The following is a 15100-nucleotide window of genomic DNA, read 5'->3' on the forward strand; positions in this document are numbered from 1 at the left end:
TTCTCTGTTCCTGTGTTAGTTTGCCGAGGATAACAGTCTCCAGCTCCATCCATGTCTCTGCAAAGGACATGATCTCATTCCTTTTTATGGCTGTATAGTATTCTAGGATGTATATGTATCACTTTTTTATCCAGTCTATCACAGATGGGTATTTGGGTTGCTTCCATGTCTTTGCTATTGTGAATAGCACTGCAGTGAACATATGTGAGCATGTATCTTTATGATAGAATAATTTATATTCTTTGGGTATATACCCAGTAATGGGATTGCTAGTTCAAATGGTATTTCTGTCTCTAGATCTTTGAAGAATACACATTGACTTATACTCACAGCAAGTGTAAAAGCATTTCTTTTTCTCCACAACCTCACAAGCATCTGTTCTTTCTGGACTTCTTAATAATCACCATTCTGACTGGCATAAGATGGTATATTATTGTGATTTGTACTTTTCTAATGATCAGCGATGTTGAGATTTTTTTCATATTTTTTGGCTGCATGAATGTCTTCTTTTGAGAAGTGTCTCTTCATGTACTTTGCCTACTCTTTGATGGGAATAATTTAGGTTTTTTTTTTTTTTTGTAAATTTGTTTAAATTCCATGTAGACTCCGTATATTAGACCTTTGTCAGATGGATAGATTGCAAAATTTTTCTCCCATGCTGTAGGTTGCCTGTTCACTGTGATGATAGTTTCTTTTGCTGTGCAGAAGTTCTTTAGTTTAATTAGATCTCATTTTAAAATTTTTTCTTTTGTTGCAATGCTTTTGGTGTTTTTGTCATGAAATCTTTGTCTGTACCTGTGTCTGAAATGGCACTGCCTAGATTTTCTTGCAGGGTTTTTATAGTTTGGGGTTTTACATTTAAATCTTCAATCCATCTTGAGTTAATTTTTATATAAGATATAAGGAAGGGATCCAGTTTTAATTTTCTGCATATGGCTAGTCAGCTCTCTCATCACTATTTATTGAATAGGGAATAGTTTCCCCATTGCTTGTTTTTGTCAGCTTTGTTAAATATCAGATGGTTTTAAGAGTGTGGTTTTATTTCTGATTTCTCTACTCTGTTCCATTATTTTATGTGTGTGCTTTTGTATGAGTACTATGCTGTTTTGGTTACTATAGCCTTGTAATATAGTTTAAAGTTAGGTAGCCTCCAGCTTTGTACTTTTTGCTTAGCATTGTCTTGGCTATTTGGGCTTTTTGTTTTTGTTTATGTTTTTGGGTTTTTTTTTTCATTCCATATGAATTTCAAAATAGTTTCTTCTAATTCCATGAAGAATGTCAATGGTAGTTTAATTAGAATAGTGTTGTGTCTATAAATTATTTTGAGCAGTATAGCCATTTGCAAGACATTGATTTTTCCTATCCATGAGTATGGAATGTTTTTCCATTTGTTTGTATCCTCTCTGATTTCCTTGAACAGTGGGTTATAGTTCTCCTTGAAGAGGTTCTTCACTTCCCTTGTTAGCTGTATTTCTAGGCATTTTATTATTTTTGTAGCAATTGTGAATGGGAGCTCATTCATGATTTGGCTTTCTACTTGCCTGTTGCTGGTTTATAGGAAGTATAGCAATTTTTGCACACTAATTTTGTATCCTGAGACTTTGCTGATTTTTCTTATCAGCTTAAGAAGATTTGGGGCTGAAACAATGGGATTTTCTAGAATATAGGAACTTGTTATCTGCAAACAAAGATAATTTGGTTTCTTCTCTCCCTATGTGAATACGCTTTCTTTCCTTCTTTCTCTTTTCTGATTGCCCTGGTCAGAACTTCTAATACTATGTTGAATAGGAATGGTGAGAGAGGGTATCCTTGTCTTGTGCCGCTTTTCAATGGGAATCAGATTTTTCTCAATTCAGCATCATATTGCTGTGGGTTTGTCATATATGGCTCTTATTATTTTTATGTATATTCCTTCAATACCTAGTTTATTGAGAGTTTTTAACATGAAGGATGTTGAATTTTATCAAAGGCCTTTTCTGCATCTATTGAGATAATAACGTGGTTTTTGTCTTTGGTTCTGTTTATGTGGTGAATCACATTTCTTGATTTGTGTATGTTGAAGCAACCATGCATCCTGGTGATGAAGCCAACTTGATCATAATGGATAAGCTTTATGATGTCCTGCAGGATTCACTTCATTCATGTTTTATTAAGGATTTTTGCATCAATGTTCATCAGGAATATTGGCCTGAAGTTTTTGTTGTTGTTGTTGTATCTCTGCCAGGTTTTAGTATTGGGATGATGCTTGCCTTATAAAATGAATTTGGGAGGAGTCCTTTCTTTTCAGTTTTTTTGGACTGGTTTTAGTAGAAATGGTACCAGCTCTTCTTGATACCTGTGGTGGAATTCAACTATAAATCTGTCTGGACTTTGGCTTTTTTGTTTGGGAAGCTATTTATTACTGTCTCAACTGCAGAACGCATTACTGGTCTACTCAGGCAGTCAATTTCTTCCCAGTTTAGTCTCAGGAAGATGGATGTTTCTAGGAATTTATCAGTTTCTTCTAGATTTTCTAGTTTATCTGCATAGAGGTGTTTATAGTATTCTTTGAAGGTTGTTTGTGTTTTTGTGGAGTTAGTGATAATATCACTGTTTTCATTTCTAAATGTGTCTATACGATTCTTCTCTTATTAGATAGCTAGTAGTCTATTTTATTTTAATTTTTTAATAAAAAAAACAGTTCCTGGATTTATTGAGTTTCTGAAGGATTTTTTTTGTGTTTCTATCTCTTTCAGTTCCACTCTGATCTTGGTTATTTATTGTCTTCTGCTAGCTTTGGGGTTTGTTTGCTCTTGGTTCTCTAGTTCTTTCACGTGTGTTGATAGGTTGTTAATTTGATATCTTTCTAGCTTTTTGATGTAGGTATTTAGTGCTATAAATTTCCCTCTTAACACTACATTAGCTGCATCCCAGTGATTCTGGTAAGTTCTCAATTTGTTCTCATAATTTGAAAGAACTTCTTGATTTCTGTCTTAATTTCATGATTTACCTAGGAGTCATTCAGGAGCAGGTTGTTCAATTTCCATGTAGTTTTGTGACTTTGAGTGAATTTCTTAGTCTTGAGTTCTAATTTGATTGTGTTGTGGTCTGAGAGACTGTTTGTTATGACTTCTGCTCTTTTGCATTTGCTGAGGAGTCTTTTAGTTCTGATTATGTGACCAATTTTAGAGTAAGTGACATATGGTGAAAAGAAGACTGTATATTCTGCTGTTTTGAGGTGGAGAGTTCTGTAGATATCCATTATTATGAATATCTTATGGATAAGATTATGGGTGCTTGATCCAGCACTGAGTTCAAGTCCTGAATATCTTTGTAAATTTTCTGTCTCAAAGATCTGTCTAGTACTGTCAGTAGGGTGTTAAAATCTTCCACTATTGTTGTATGGAAGTCTAAGTATTTTTTTTTAGGTCTCTAGGAATTTGCTTTATGAACCTCAGTTTTCCCGTATTAGGTGCATTTATATTCAAATTCTTGTTCAGTTGAACTCTACCATTATGTAATGCCCTTTTTCATCTTTTTGTAATCTTTGTTAGTTTAAAATCTGTTTTGTCAGAAACTAAGACTGCAATCCCTACTTTTTTCTGTTTTCCATTTACTTGGTAAATTTTCTTCCATATCTTTATTTTGAGCCTATGTGTACATTTGCACATGAGATGAGTTTCTTGAAGACAGCATACTGTCTTGAAGACCCATCAGGGGCTTGACTCTTTATCCAGCTTGCCAATCTCTGTCTTTTAGTTGGGCATTTAGTCCATTTACATTTAGGGTTAATATTCTTATGTGTGAATTTGATCCTGTCATCATGACGCTGGCTGGTTATTTTGCAGACTTGTTTATGTGGTTGCTTCATACTGTCACTGATCTGTGTACTTCAGTGTGTTTTTGTAGTGGTTGGTAACAGCTTTTTCTTTTCATATTTAGTGCTTCCTCTGGGAGTTCTTGTAAGACAGGCCTGGTGGTGACAAATTCCCTCAGCATTTGTTTGTCTGAAAAGAATCTTATTTCTTCTTCACTAATGAAGTTTTATTTGGCCTAATATAAATTTCTGGGTCGGAAATTATTTCCTTTAAGACTGTTGAATATTGGCCCCCAATCAGTTCTGGCTTGTAGAGTTTCTACTGAGAGGTCTGCTGTTAGTCTGATGGGTTTACCTTTGTAGGTTACCTGGCTTTTCTTACTGTGTGCCCTTAGCATTTTTTCTTTCATTTCAACCTTGGAGAATCTGAGGAGTATATATCTTGGAGTTTATAATCTTGTGAAGTATCTTACTGGGTTCTCTGCATTTCCTGAATTTGTATGTTGGCCTGTCTTGCTAGGTGGAGATGTTCTTCTCCATGATATCCTGCAGTATGTTTTCCAATGTGGTTCCATTCTCCCAATCTTTTTTAGGTAACCAAATCAGTTGTAAGTTTGGTCTTTCTTCATAGTTCCAAATTTCTTGGAGGTTTTTTTCATTCCTTTTCATTTTTCTTCTTTATTGTCTGACTGTCTTATTTCAGAAAAATAGTCTTCAGGCTTTGAGATTCTTTTCTCCACTTGGTGTATTCTACTATTGATACTTGTGGTTGTATTGTGAATTTCTTATGTTGGGTTTTTCAGCTCCATCAGGTAAGTTATGCTCCTCTCTAAACTGGCTCTTCTGGTTATTAGCTCTTGTATTGTTTTATCATGATTTTTAGCTTCTTTACATTGGCTTACAACATAATTCTTTAGCTGAGAGAAGTTTGTTATTACCCACCTTCTGAAGCCTACTTCTGTCACTTCAGTCATCTCAACCTCCACCCAGTTCTGTGCCCTTGCTGGAGAGATGTTACAGTCATTTGGAGAAGAAGATGCACTCTGGCTTCTTGAGTTTTTAGTATTTTCGCATTGATTCTTTTTCATCTTTTGGGGCTTATCTACCTTTGATTTTTGAGGTTGCTGACCTTTGAATGAAGTTTGTGTGGGGTCTTCTTTTTTGATGTTATCATTGCTGCTTTCCGATTGTTTGTTTTTATTGTAACAGTCATGCCACTCTTCTGTAGGGCTGCTGCAGTATGCTGGGGGATCACTCCAGAACCTAGTTGCCTTGGTTTTCCCTTACCTGGAGGTATCACCAGTGAAGGTTGCAAAAGAGCAAAGATGGCAGCCTGCTCCTTCCTCTGAGCACTCTGTCCCAGGGGGCACTGACATTTTGCTGGCCCACATGGTCCTGTAGGTGGTGCCTGGAGACCCGTGTTGGGGGGCCTCACCCAGTCAGGAGGGACAGGATAAGGAACATGCTTAAAGAAGCAGTCTGGTTGCTTTTTGGTAGAGCAAGTGTGCTGGGCTGGGGAGAATCCTTCCTTGTCCAGACTGCTTGGACTCTCCAGAGACAGCAGGCTGGAAAGGCTGAGTTGACTGAACCCCAGGGTTGGTAGCTGCCCCTCCCACTGTGGTCTCTGTATCAGGAAGAGATCAGAGTTCTGTCTATATAACCCTGGCTGGAAATGTTGAAATTCCCACAGGGAGACCCTGCCCAGAGAGGAGGGATAAATAGGAGTCCCTTAAAGAAGCAGTGTTGCCACAATGTGGCACAGCAGTTGTGCCGCATTGTGGGAGACTCCTACTCATTTGGACAGCCTGAACTCCCTGGAGCTAGCTGGCTAGAACAGCTGAGTCAACCTAACCACAGAAATGGCAGCTACCCCACCCCAGGGAACTCGTCTGCCTCAGGCTATCTCCAGCCTACTGAACTGGCCGGCTGGAATTTCAAGCCAGTGGGTCTTAACTTGTGAGGTGCCATGGAAGTGAGTTCCACAGAACAACATTGCTTGGCTCCCTGGATTCCTTCCTAGGGGAATGTATGGATGGAATGCCTGTCCTGATGGGATTCTTGGGACCAGAAAATGTAAACTGGGTCTCTGTGTGAGCCCGAGCCACCGCTCTGCTGAGACTCTAAACGGCTCTGTGTTTGGAGGCCCTGGTGGTGTGGGGATCTCCTGATCTTCAGGTTGCAAAGATCAATGGGAGGTGTGTGGTTTCCCGGCAGGGTTGCACCATCACTCAGCAATTCCTTTGACTGGGTGTGAGGGTTCCTTGGGCTCCGTGCTGCACTCTGCTTTCCTTTGTTCTCCATGGGTTGAGTTGATTGTCTAGTCAGCCCCAGTGTGAGAACCTGAATAGTTCAGTTGAAGGTGCCATATTCACTCACCGTTTTCATTCCTCTTTGTGAGCACTATAGGTCACAGTTGCTTCTAATCAGACATCTTTGCCCCTCCGAAATTTTTCATCTTGCACAACCAAAACTCTGTATCCAATTAATGACTATTCTCCATTTATCCCTTCTCCTAGTGTCTGAGTTCATTTGTGTTGCTATGAAAGAATACTTGAGGCTGGATCAGTTATACAGAAAAGAGGTGGATTTACCTCTTAGTTCTGCAGGTACAAGAATCATGTCATCAGCAACTGTGTAGCTTGTGGTGAGAAGTGCAGGCTGCTACCATTCGTGGTAGAAAGCAAAGGGGAATCAGCATGTGCAGAAATAACATGGTGAAAGAGGAAGTAAGAAAAAGGGAGGGAGGGAGCGAGAGAGAAGATGCCAAGCCCTTTTTAACAACCACCCCTTGAGGAAACTAATAGAGCAAGAGCTCACTCATTTCTGTGAGTATGGCACCAAGCTGTTCATGAGGAATCCACTCCCATGATACAAACATCATCCACTAGATCCCACCTTCCAACACTGGGAATCAACTTCCAACACGAAGTTTGAAGGGTCAAATATCCAAACTATAGCACCCAGTCCATAGCAACCACCATTCTACTATTTCTATGAATTTGACTAATCTGGATAGCCCATATAAGTGGAATTATATAGTATTTGTCTTTTTGTGACTGGTTTATTTTACTTAATATAATGTCCTCAAGGTTTGTCTATGTTGTAGCATGTGTTAGAATTTCTTTCATTTAAGGTTAAATAATATTCTATTGTATGTTTATGCCAAATTTGTTGTACTATTCATCCATTGATGGACATTTCGTTTACTTCTACCCTGTGACTGTTATGAATAGTGCTGTTATGAACGTGGATGTGTTATTTTATTTTATTTTATTTTATTTGAAAATTAAAATTGCTTTCACAAATATTTCTACTTGGCAAAATAGTTAAAAACATGCCTAACATATTTTGAATATATATATTTAATGTTGCAACTTTTTTGAAAAAAGTAACCCCACTTTATTTACTAATTTACTTTTCTTTGAATAAAGATAGGTCTATCCAATTTGCTATGTGAGAGGATTCTCAGCAAGTCCCTTTTCTATGACACAAACAGCATTTAACCCTGCCTCTTAAAAAGGTTTATAACACTATGATGATAATTAATAATAGCATATATTTTCAAAAAGCTAGAAGAAAAGATATTTATATATGCCATAAATATGTATAGTTATTATGTGCCAATTAAAAATAAATTTCAAAAGTAAGCTGTAGTGGGGCTGATCTATATATGTAAATTCACTTCATCATTCAGTAGCATGAGATTGTTGGTAGAGAAGCACAGACATTTGTCTCTGTAAATTTTTTCCCTTTGTTTATTAAAATGGCTGGAGGATATACTTGTTTTCAATACCTTTTTCCTGTATTGCCTCCCTTAGGGCATATGATATGGTTATTTCTAGTCTTTTTTCCTAAAATGTACTTGTCGATATTTGAAATATTGACCCACACCAATTTGTGCAGATACTCTGTATTTTTAGAAAATACTCCTTGTATTGAAGTTAAATAAAAATATCTTATTCGTATTTTAATTAAATATATACTTGCCCGTCTGAACAACACAGTTTAGGTCAACCTAAACTCCACAGTTCAAATAAAAAGTCCATAAATATAGAAGCCAGTTTTAGCTGCTTAGAGTGATAGTGAAGTTTCTTGACATGAGATAATTTTATGTTTGGTAAAGTAGAACCTCCAAACAATTAAGACTTTGTCATAAATAGCTGGAACGTCTTAGAAATGGAGAAGAACTGTTTTACAGCTTTAAGGTACAAATACCCTGTAATTCCTTAGTTTACTTCAAGCTAAATTAATATGGTCTAGAGAGTTCACTTGTCAAATAGAGAGAAGGTCCATTGCCACAGGGTGTCACTATTGAATGCTAGTCCTCCACCATCTGACCTGCGGATTGATAGGAGCTGCAGGCGAGCCTCTCTGGCCTGGTTCCCAGGCACATAGGCATTGTCTTTTACAGAAGGCTATTTGGTGGAAATTGTGTTTTTGAGTGTGTGTTCACCCAGCCGTCCCCACTGTATTCCCTAGACCCTGATGTTTAGTGCCCTCCCGCATCCGAAACATACAGCCATTCTCCTTACAGGTCAGATTAGCTGCCCGTGTGTCCTTTAAGGGCTTACATAATTTTCCACTTTCTGAGAGTCTAGGAACTCAACGAGGATACAGTTGACTGTTTTCCTTATCAGCAGCAGTAGATGAAGAGGAGTGATTCCATTTACACTCAAGCAACAGATGGCTCTACACCTTCTCTTCCGTCTAACCCTCAAACAGAAAAATTTAATATTGCCCCTAGCTGCAGGGAACTTGAGCACCTAGAAGAAGAATCTTTCTCTGGTGGAAAAAAAAAAAAAAGGAATCATCTTTTTTCTTTACTGGGGTGTGTGTGTGTGTGTGTGTGAAGGTATAACTTCCATGTCTAACAAGAATATTAGTTCAAGATCTCCCCACCACTTTTCGAGTTGTAGAAGAAAAAATAAAATGTGTGAAAAGACAGGCTGATGCATATTTACTTGTGTATATGAGATGATTACTTTTGTACAGAAGTAAGTACCACATGTTATTTAAGGAACATGGCAAAACTATCCTTTCTAAATGTATCTCACTGATTGATTTCCTACACAACGTTTATGATTTATTTACATTATTTAAGTCACAGTACCTTTTTAAAGAGAACTCTTCTAGAATGAAGGTACCCTTGTACTAATAGTAGTGGTGTCAGTAATAGCTGAACAAAGTTTGTTATTTTTTTTTTTCTGGACAGTAGGGATCCATTATTTCTGATGGAGTCATACCCTAGAATCAAAGGATCATCATTTAATATAATAGAGGTCATAGTGGGATACTTTTCATGCCTTGCCAGGGGACAACTTACAAAAGGGGGCCAATGTGTATTAATTTAATCCAGTATATAATACGTGCATAGAATGAGTGGAATTAAACATCCTTCATACATAATCTCATTTAAACATCTCAGTAGTCCCATGGGCAGATAATAGTATTCCAAATGACAAGTTAGGAAAAGAAGTCCCAAAGACATGGAGTAGCCTGCCATGGTTCACATGACTTGTAATTGGTGGAGGCAGGTTCAAAACACTGTTCAGACTGATCACCTAGCTCATGTCCTCCATCACACGCTATACTCTTTATTTACCACGAGAAATATTTCTTTTAATAACAGTTACTCAGGATTCTTATTCCTTGGTGGTTTATAAACTGCTTCTCCATAACAATTAAACTTTCCCAATTGTTTGAGATATCTATAATATGGTCTCCATTTCACAGATAAAGAAATAAAAAGTTCTGAGAAATTGAGTAACTTGACTGAGATCCCTTAGCCAGAGTGGAAGACCAAAGTCCAACTGCTGCCAAAGCCTTTGCATATGCACACTTGAATAGACCAAGTCCCACACGAGACCTCCTTAAAAAGAGGGGGCTTCGCAAAAGAATTGGATCCCTCAGGCTATGCCAACCAGATATCGTTAAATGGTAATTGTATAAAATTAAGTAGCTAGGAAATAGTTCTGATTACAATTGATTTAGTCAACTGTTTAATGTAACTTACTTTTTATTGTTGTTGTTGTTGTTTGAGACAAAGTTTTGCTCTTGTTTGCCCAGGCTGGAGTGCAATGGCCTGATCTCAGCTCACTGCAACCTCTGCCTCCCAGGTTCAAGTGATTCTCGCACCTCAGCCTCCCAAGTAGCTGGGATTATAGGCGCCGCCACCATGCCTGGCTAATTTTTTGTATTTTTAGTAGAGCTGGGGTTTCACCTTGTTGGCCAGGCTGGTCTCGAACTCCAGACCTCAGGTGATCCACCCGCCTTGGCTTCCCAAAGTGCTGGGATTACTGGTGTGAGCCACCACACCCAGCCTAGTGTAACTTACAACTTAATAGACAGATGACATGTATAGACCACCAAAGCAACTAAAAGAAGTATTTGGTGACATGAAACAACCATAGACATTCTGTCAAACAGGAAATAATAAGATAAACATGAAACTATCTCTTCAGAAGCGTGAAAACAAAGGAATTGTTAGTATGAAATATATCCCGAGTTTTACAACTTAAATCTCAATTCTTGACCAGTATTTCGGGACAGCATGATGCTCTTTCTGATCTAGTTTTGTCCATTAACCAGAGAGTCGTATAAAATTATTTTAACTTTTTCTTTTTTCGGCTTGGTGGCTAAAATTGTTATAAACTTGCCATGCTTTCAAAGCAATGGCAATCCACTAAACTATAAGTGCTCTGGAGCTATTTCCTAGTGTAGAGGTCAGGTCAGTGGATCATTATTCTTGAAGTCATATAGCGTGCTTCATTAGCTTGGAAAGCGATAGCCACTACAGCACTTGCCCTCCTCCTCTTGAGCAAATAAAAAGAGGAAATGAGGCATATGCTTTTCTCTATGGTTGAACAGTAGCTGAAGCAATGGAACATCATGGACATCAGAGCTAGAAAATTTAGTTTACATTTTATGGGGATTTAATAGACAGTAAGCTGTGCCACCTTCCCAGTTCCACCACTAACACCCTACATGCAAAGAGAAACTAAAAACAAGCAAGTGTGTATTGCCAAATACACATGGATTTAAAGGGAAATCAGAAGAGAGAACACACAACAGGGATAGTCCTTGATCCTACAGGGCCTTTTATTTCAGTCAGCAAATTCATTCTGTAAGGTTTCTGAAGGGTCTAATTTTCCCTTCAAATTCACATGTTTTCTCATTGAAAGAGTCAGGAGGAAATTTCCATGCCATGACACTGAACAGATCTCCAAATGTGAAGACACTTGCTTTCTTCTCCAAACCCCTCTAACTGACTCCCCATAAGTCTGCTCCTGACTTCCATGTTGCCAAGCCAATTGACACCTTTCTGACCTTCTTTTGCACACTTAGCACTATGCCATTCTCCTTGTTTTCCTTCATTCTTTCTAATAGTCAACGTTTAGATAATGTTCAGCTGACATTGCTAGTTCTTTTCAACACAAATAATAAACCAGAATCACTCAGGATGTGTTCATGGACTCAAATTCTCATCTGTAATCCTGGCTATTTCCTCCATCCTTATAAATCCATCACTTGTCTGATTCACAGCTCTCTTAAACTGAATTCTTAGTCTCCCACAAGCCTGCCTCTATTGTTTTCCTCCAATTTTGATCACCTCGGTAAGGGATAACTTCATCAATCCATTTGCTGAAATCTGAAAACAATGTTATTTCCTAACATATTCTCTTCATTGTATCCCACATCCATTCCACATGTCTCTTTACTTCTACAAGCAATTCATGTTTTTTAATACAACCAGTTTTCTTCATTTCCCTTGCATCTAGATTGTCACACTTCTAGTCAGAAATATTGCAAAAGCCTCCCATTTTGACATAATGCTTCAATTCCTTCTTCATTTTGCATCCTGAATTTTTTTTATACAGTATAATTTATATCACTTCCATTCTCCCCCACATTAAAACTCCTCTGGACAGTAAACCTCTTTTTTTTTTTCTCTCTTACCCTGGATACCTCCAAGTTACCTTTCCTTTCTCAGATCAAATCTTACATCTCTAAAAAGACCTTTTGCTGGTCTGAAAATATAAATTAAATCTCTCTCATAATAGTATAAATGTAAATTATGATTTATTTACATTATTTAAGGCACAGCACCTCTTTAAAGAGACCACTTTTAGAATGAATGTATCCTTGTACTAGTAGTAGTGGTATCAGTAATGGTAAACAAAGTTTGTTAATATTTTTTTCCTGGACAGTAGGGCTCCATTATTTCTGATGGAATCATAACCTAGAATCAAAGGAGCATCATTTAATATACTGGGGGTCATAGTGGGATACTTTTCATGCCTTGCCAGGGGACAATCTGGCATCGAACCTTTATGACACTTAAATACAATATAAAATTAAGTTGAATATCTTGAAATTTAAGCTCAAGACGAAAGCTGAAGATGGAACTGAACTGTCTCTTCTAAGGAGAGCTGCAGTACTTATCAGAAGGTGCTCACACTAATTTTTCAATCATCAATTCTTATCACTAAGATACTACTGGTAGCAAAAGAAGAAAATAAATAAAAGAAAGGAAAAATGTATTTTAAAATTCACTGAGCAGATATTCCTTTCTTTGTTTACAAAGAAGCAGAAATTTTGCCCTCACCCCACTTTAAGTAAAATGAAGGGTTAAAAGACCATTTAATCACATCTAAGATAAATACAAACAGTTATTCTGAAGGCGCTGACCACTGCAATGCAACTAAATTAAAAATATAACAATTTAAATGTATTATTATGCTTTAAGAAATAGATTTTTAATGGTGAATACATTTTTTTTAAAATACCAAGAAGAGTATGAGCTTAAATCACAGTTATAGGGTGGTTATTAGAAAGCCAAAGTGAAAGTCTGTGTTTCCATATGAATTCTAGTCCTAGAAAATTAGCCTTGGAACCTCAGAAAGCCAAGCGAGTGAAACCTTACACTTCTACAGAGGAATAGAGCAAGATGTTCAAGTGGTACTGTATTGATTGTTCCTTCCTGGAAGAAGCCAACAAAACCTTTGGAGAAAAGCATCCCACAACAGAGGAAACTAATGGCTCAATTACCACAGCCCTAGTCACTGGAGACATTTACTCTTCATAATGTGTCTCTCATAGATAGACCATGGAGGATTCAGAAGCAAGAGAGCAAACTGAAAAAGATGTATAGATGATCAAAGATGGGAGGAATACTATATTGTATATGCAGTTGAATGTAAGAGTTTTAAATGGATGTGAGTTTTGCTGGGACTAGATGTTTCCATGTCTAAAGTGAGATGATTCCTCTACCTTAAAAAACCCTGAAACTTATGCATCTGCCTGAGACACTCTTAATGACTGGACAAGAGAATACAACAGAGTATGTTTAAAGTCAGGAGTAGGAGAAGAATACAACTTTATCTTAGTTATGCCGAACCAAGTTCTGTCCATTTAATAAACTGTTACATATATTTCTGAGTATTTTTCTTTAATATTTACCTGTCTTGTTAGATTATGTATTCGTTCATTCTAACACTGCTATAAAAAACTGCCTGAAACTGGGAAATTTATTTTTTTTAAAAAGTTTAATTTACTCAGTTTCACATGGTTACAGAGGCCTCAGGAAACTTACAATCATGGTAGAAGGTGAAGGAGAAGCCAGCACCGTCTTCACAAGATGGCGAGAGAGAGAAAGAGAGAGAGGGAGAGAGAGAGGCTAAGTGCCACTTTTAAAACATCAGATCTCGTGAGAACTCACTATCATGAGAACCGAGAACACCAGTGAAGAAACTGCCCCCATGATCCAATCACCTCTCACTAGCATCCTCCCTTGATATGTGGGGATTACAATTTGAGATGAGCCAAACCATATCATTCTGCCCATGGTTCCTCCAAAATCTTATGTTCTTTTCACATTTAAAAACACAATCATCCCTTCTCAATAATTCCTCAAAGTCTTAATTCATTGTAGCATTAACTCAAAAGTCCAAGTCCAAAGTCTCCTCTGAGACCAGGCAAGGTTCTTCTGCCTATTAGTCTGTAAAATAAAACACAAGTTAGTTAATTCCAACATACAATGGATGTATTAGTCAGTTTTTATGCTGCTAATAAAGACATACTTGAGACTGGGCAATTTGCCAAAGAAAGAGGTTCAACAGGACTCAGTTCCATGTGCCTGGGGAGGCCTCACAATCATAGTGGAAGACAAGGAAGAGCAAGTCACATCTTACGTGGATGGTGGCAGGCAAAGAGAGAGATTGTGCAGAGAAACTGTCATTTTTAAGATCATCAGAGACCTATTCACTATCATGAGAACAGTATGGGAAATGTCCACCCCCATAATTCAGTCATCTCCCACCAGGTCCCTCCCACAACACGTGGGAATTATGGGAGCTACAAGATAAGATTTGGGTGGGGACACAGAGCCAAACCATATCAATGGGGATACAGGCATTGGGTAAATGTTTCCATCCCAAATGGGAGAAATTGACCTAAACAAAGGAGCCACAGGCCTATGCAACTGTGAAACCCAGCAGGGCACTCATTAAATTGTAAAGTTCCAAAATAATCTCCTTTGATTACATGTCTGACATCCAGGAGACGCTGATGCAAGGGATGGGCTCCCAAGGCTTGGACAGCTTCACTGCTGTGGCTCTTCAGGGTACAGTCCCCATGGGGTGGCCACTTTCATGGTCTGGCTTTGAATCACAGCGGCTTTTCCAAGCACATGGTCCAGGCTGTTGGTAGATCTACCATCTCCCAAATGTGGGGCTCCAACCCCACATTTTCCTTCTTCATTGCCCTAGTACAGGTTCTACATGAGAGCTCTGTTCCTGCAGCAGACTTCTTTCTTGACATCCAGGCATCTTCATACATCCTACGAAATCTAGGCAGAGGTTCCCAAACCTCAACTCTTGTCTTCCTGCAAGCCTGAAGGCCCAACACCGTATGGAAGTTGCCGAGACTTGGGGCTTACACCTTCTGAAGTCATGGCCTGAGGTTTACCTTGGCCTGTTTTAGCCATATCTGGAACTAGAGCATCTAGGACACTGAACGCCATGCATCGAGGCTGCACAGAGCAGTGGGAGTGCTGGTCCTGGTTCACAAAATCACTTTTTCCTCCAAGGCTCTGGGCCTGTGATGGGAGGGGCTGCCATGAAGATCTCTGAAATGCCCTGGAGGTATTTTCCTCATTGTCTTGGTTATTAACATTTAGCTCCCTGTCACTTATGCAATTTTCTGCAGCTGGCTTGAATTTCTTCCCACAAAATGGATTTTTTTCCTTTCTACCGCATGGTCAGGCTGCAAATTTTCCACATTTTTATGCCCTAGTTCACTTTTAAA

This window comes from Macaca nemestrina, chromosome 12, assembly GCF_043159975.1.
Source record: "Macaca nemestrina isolate mMacNem1 chromosome 12, mMacNem.hap1, whole genome shotgun sequence".
NCBI lineage: Eukaryota > Metazoa > Chordata > Mammalia > Primates > Cercopithecidae > Macaca > Macaca nemestrina.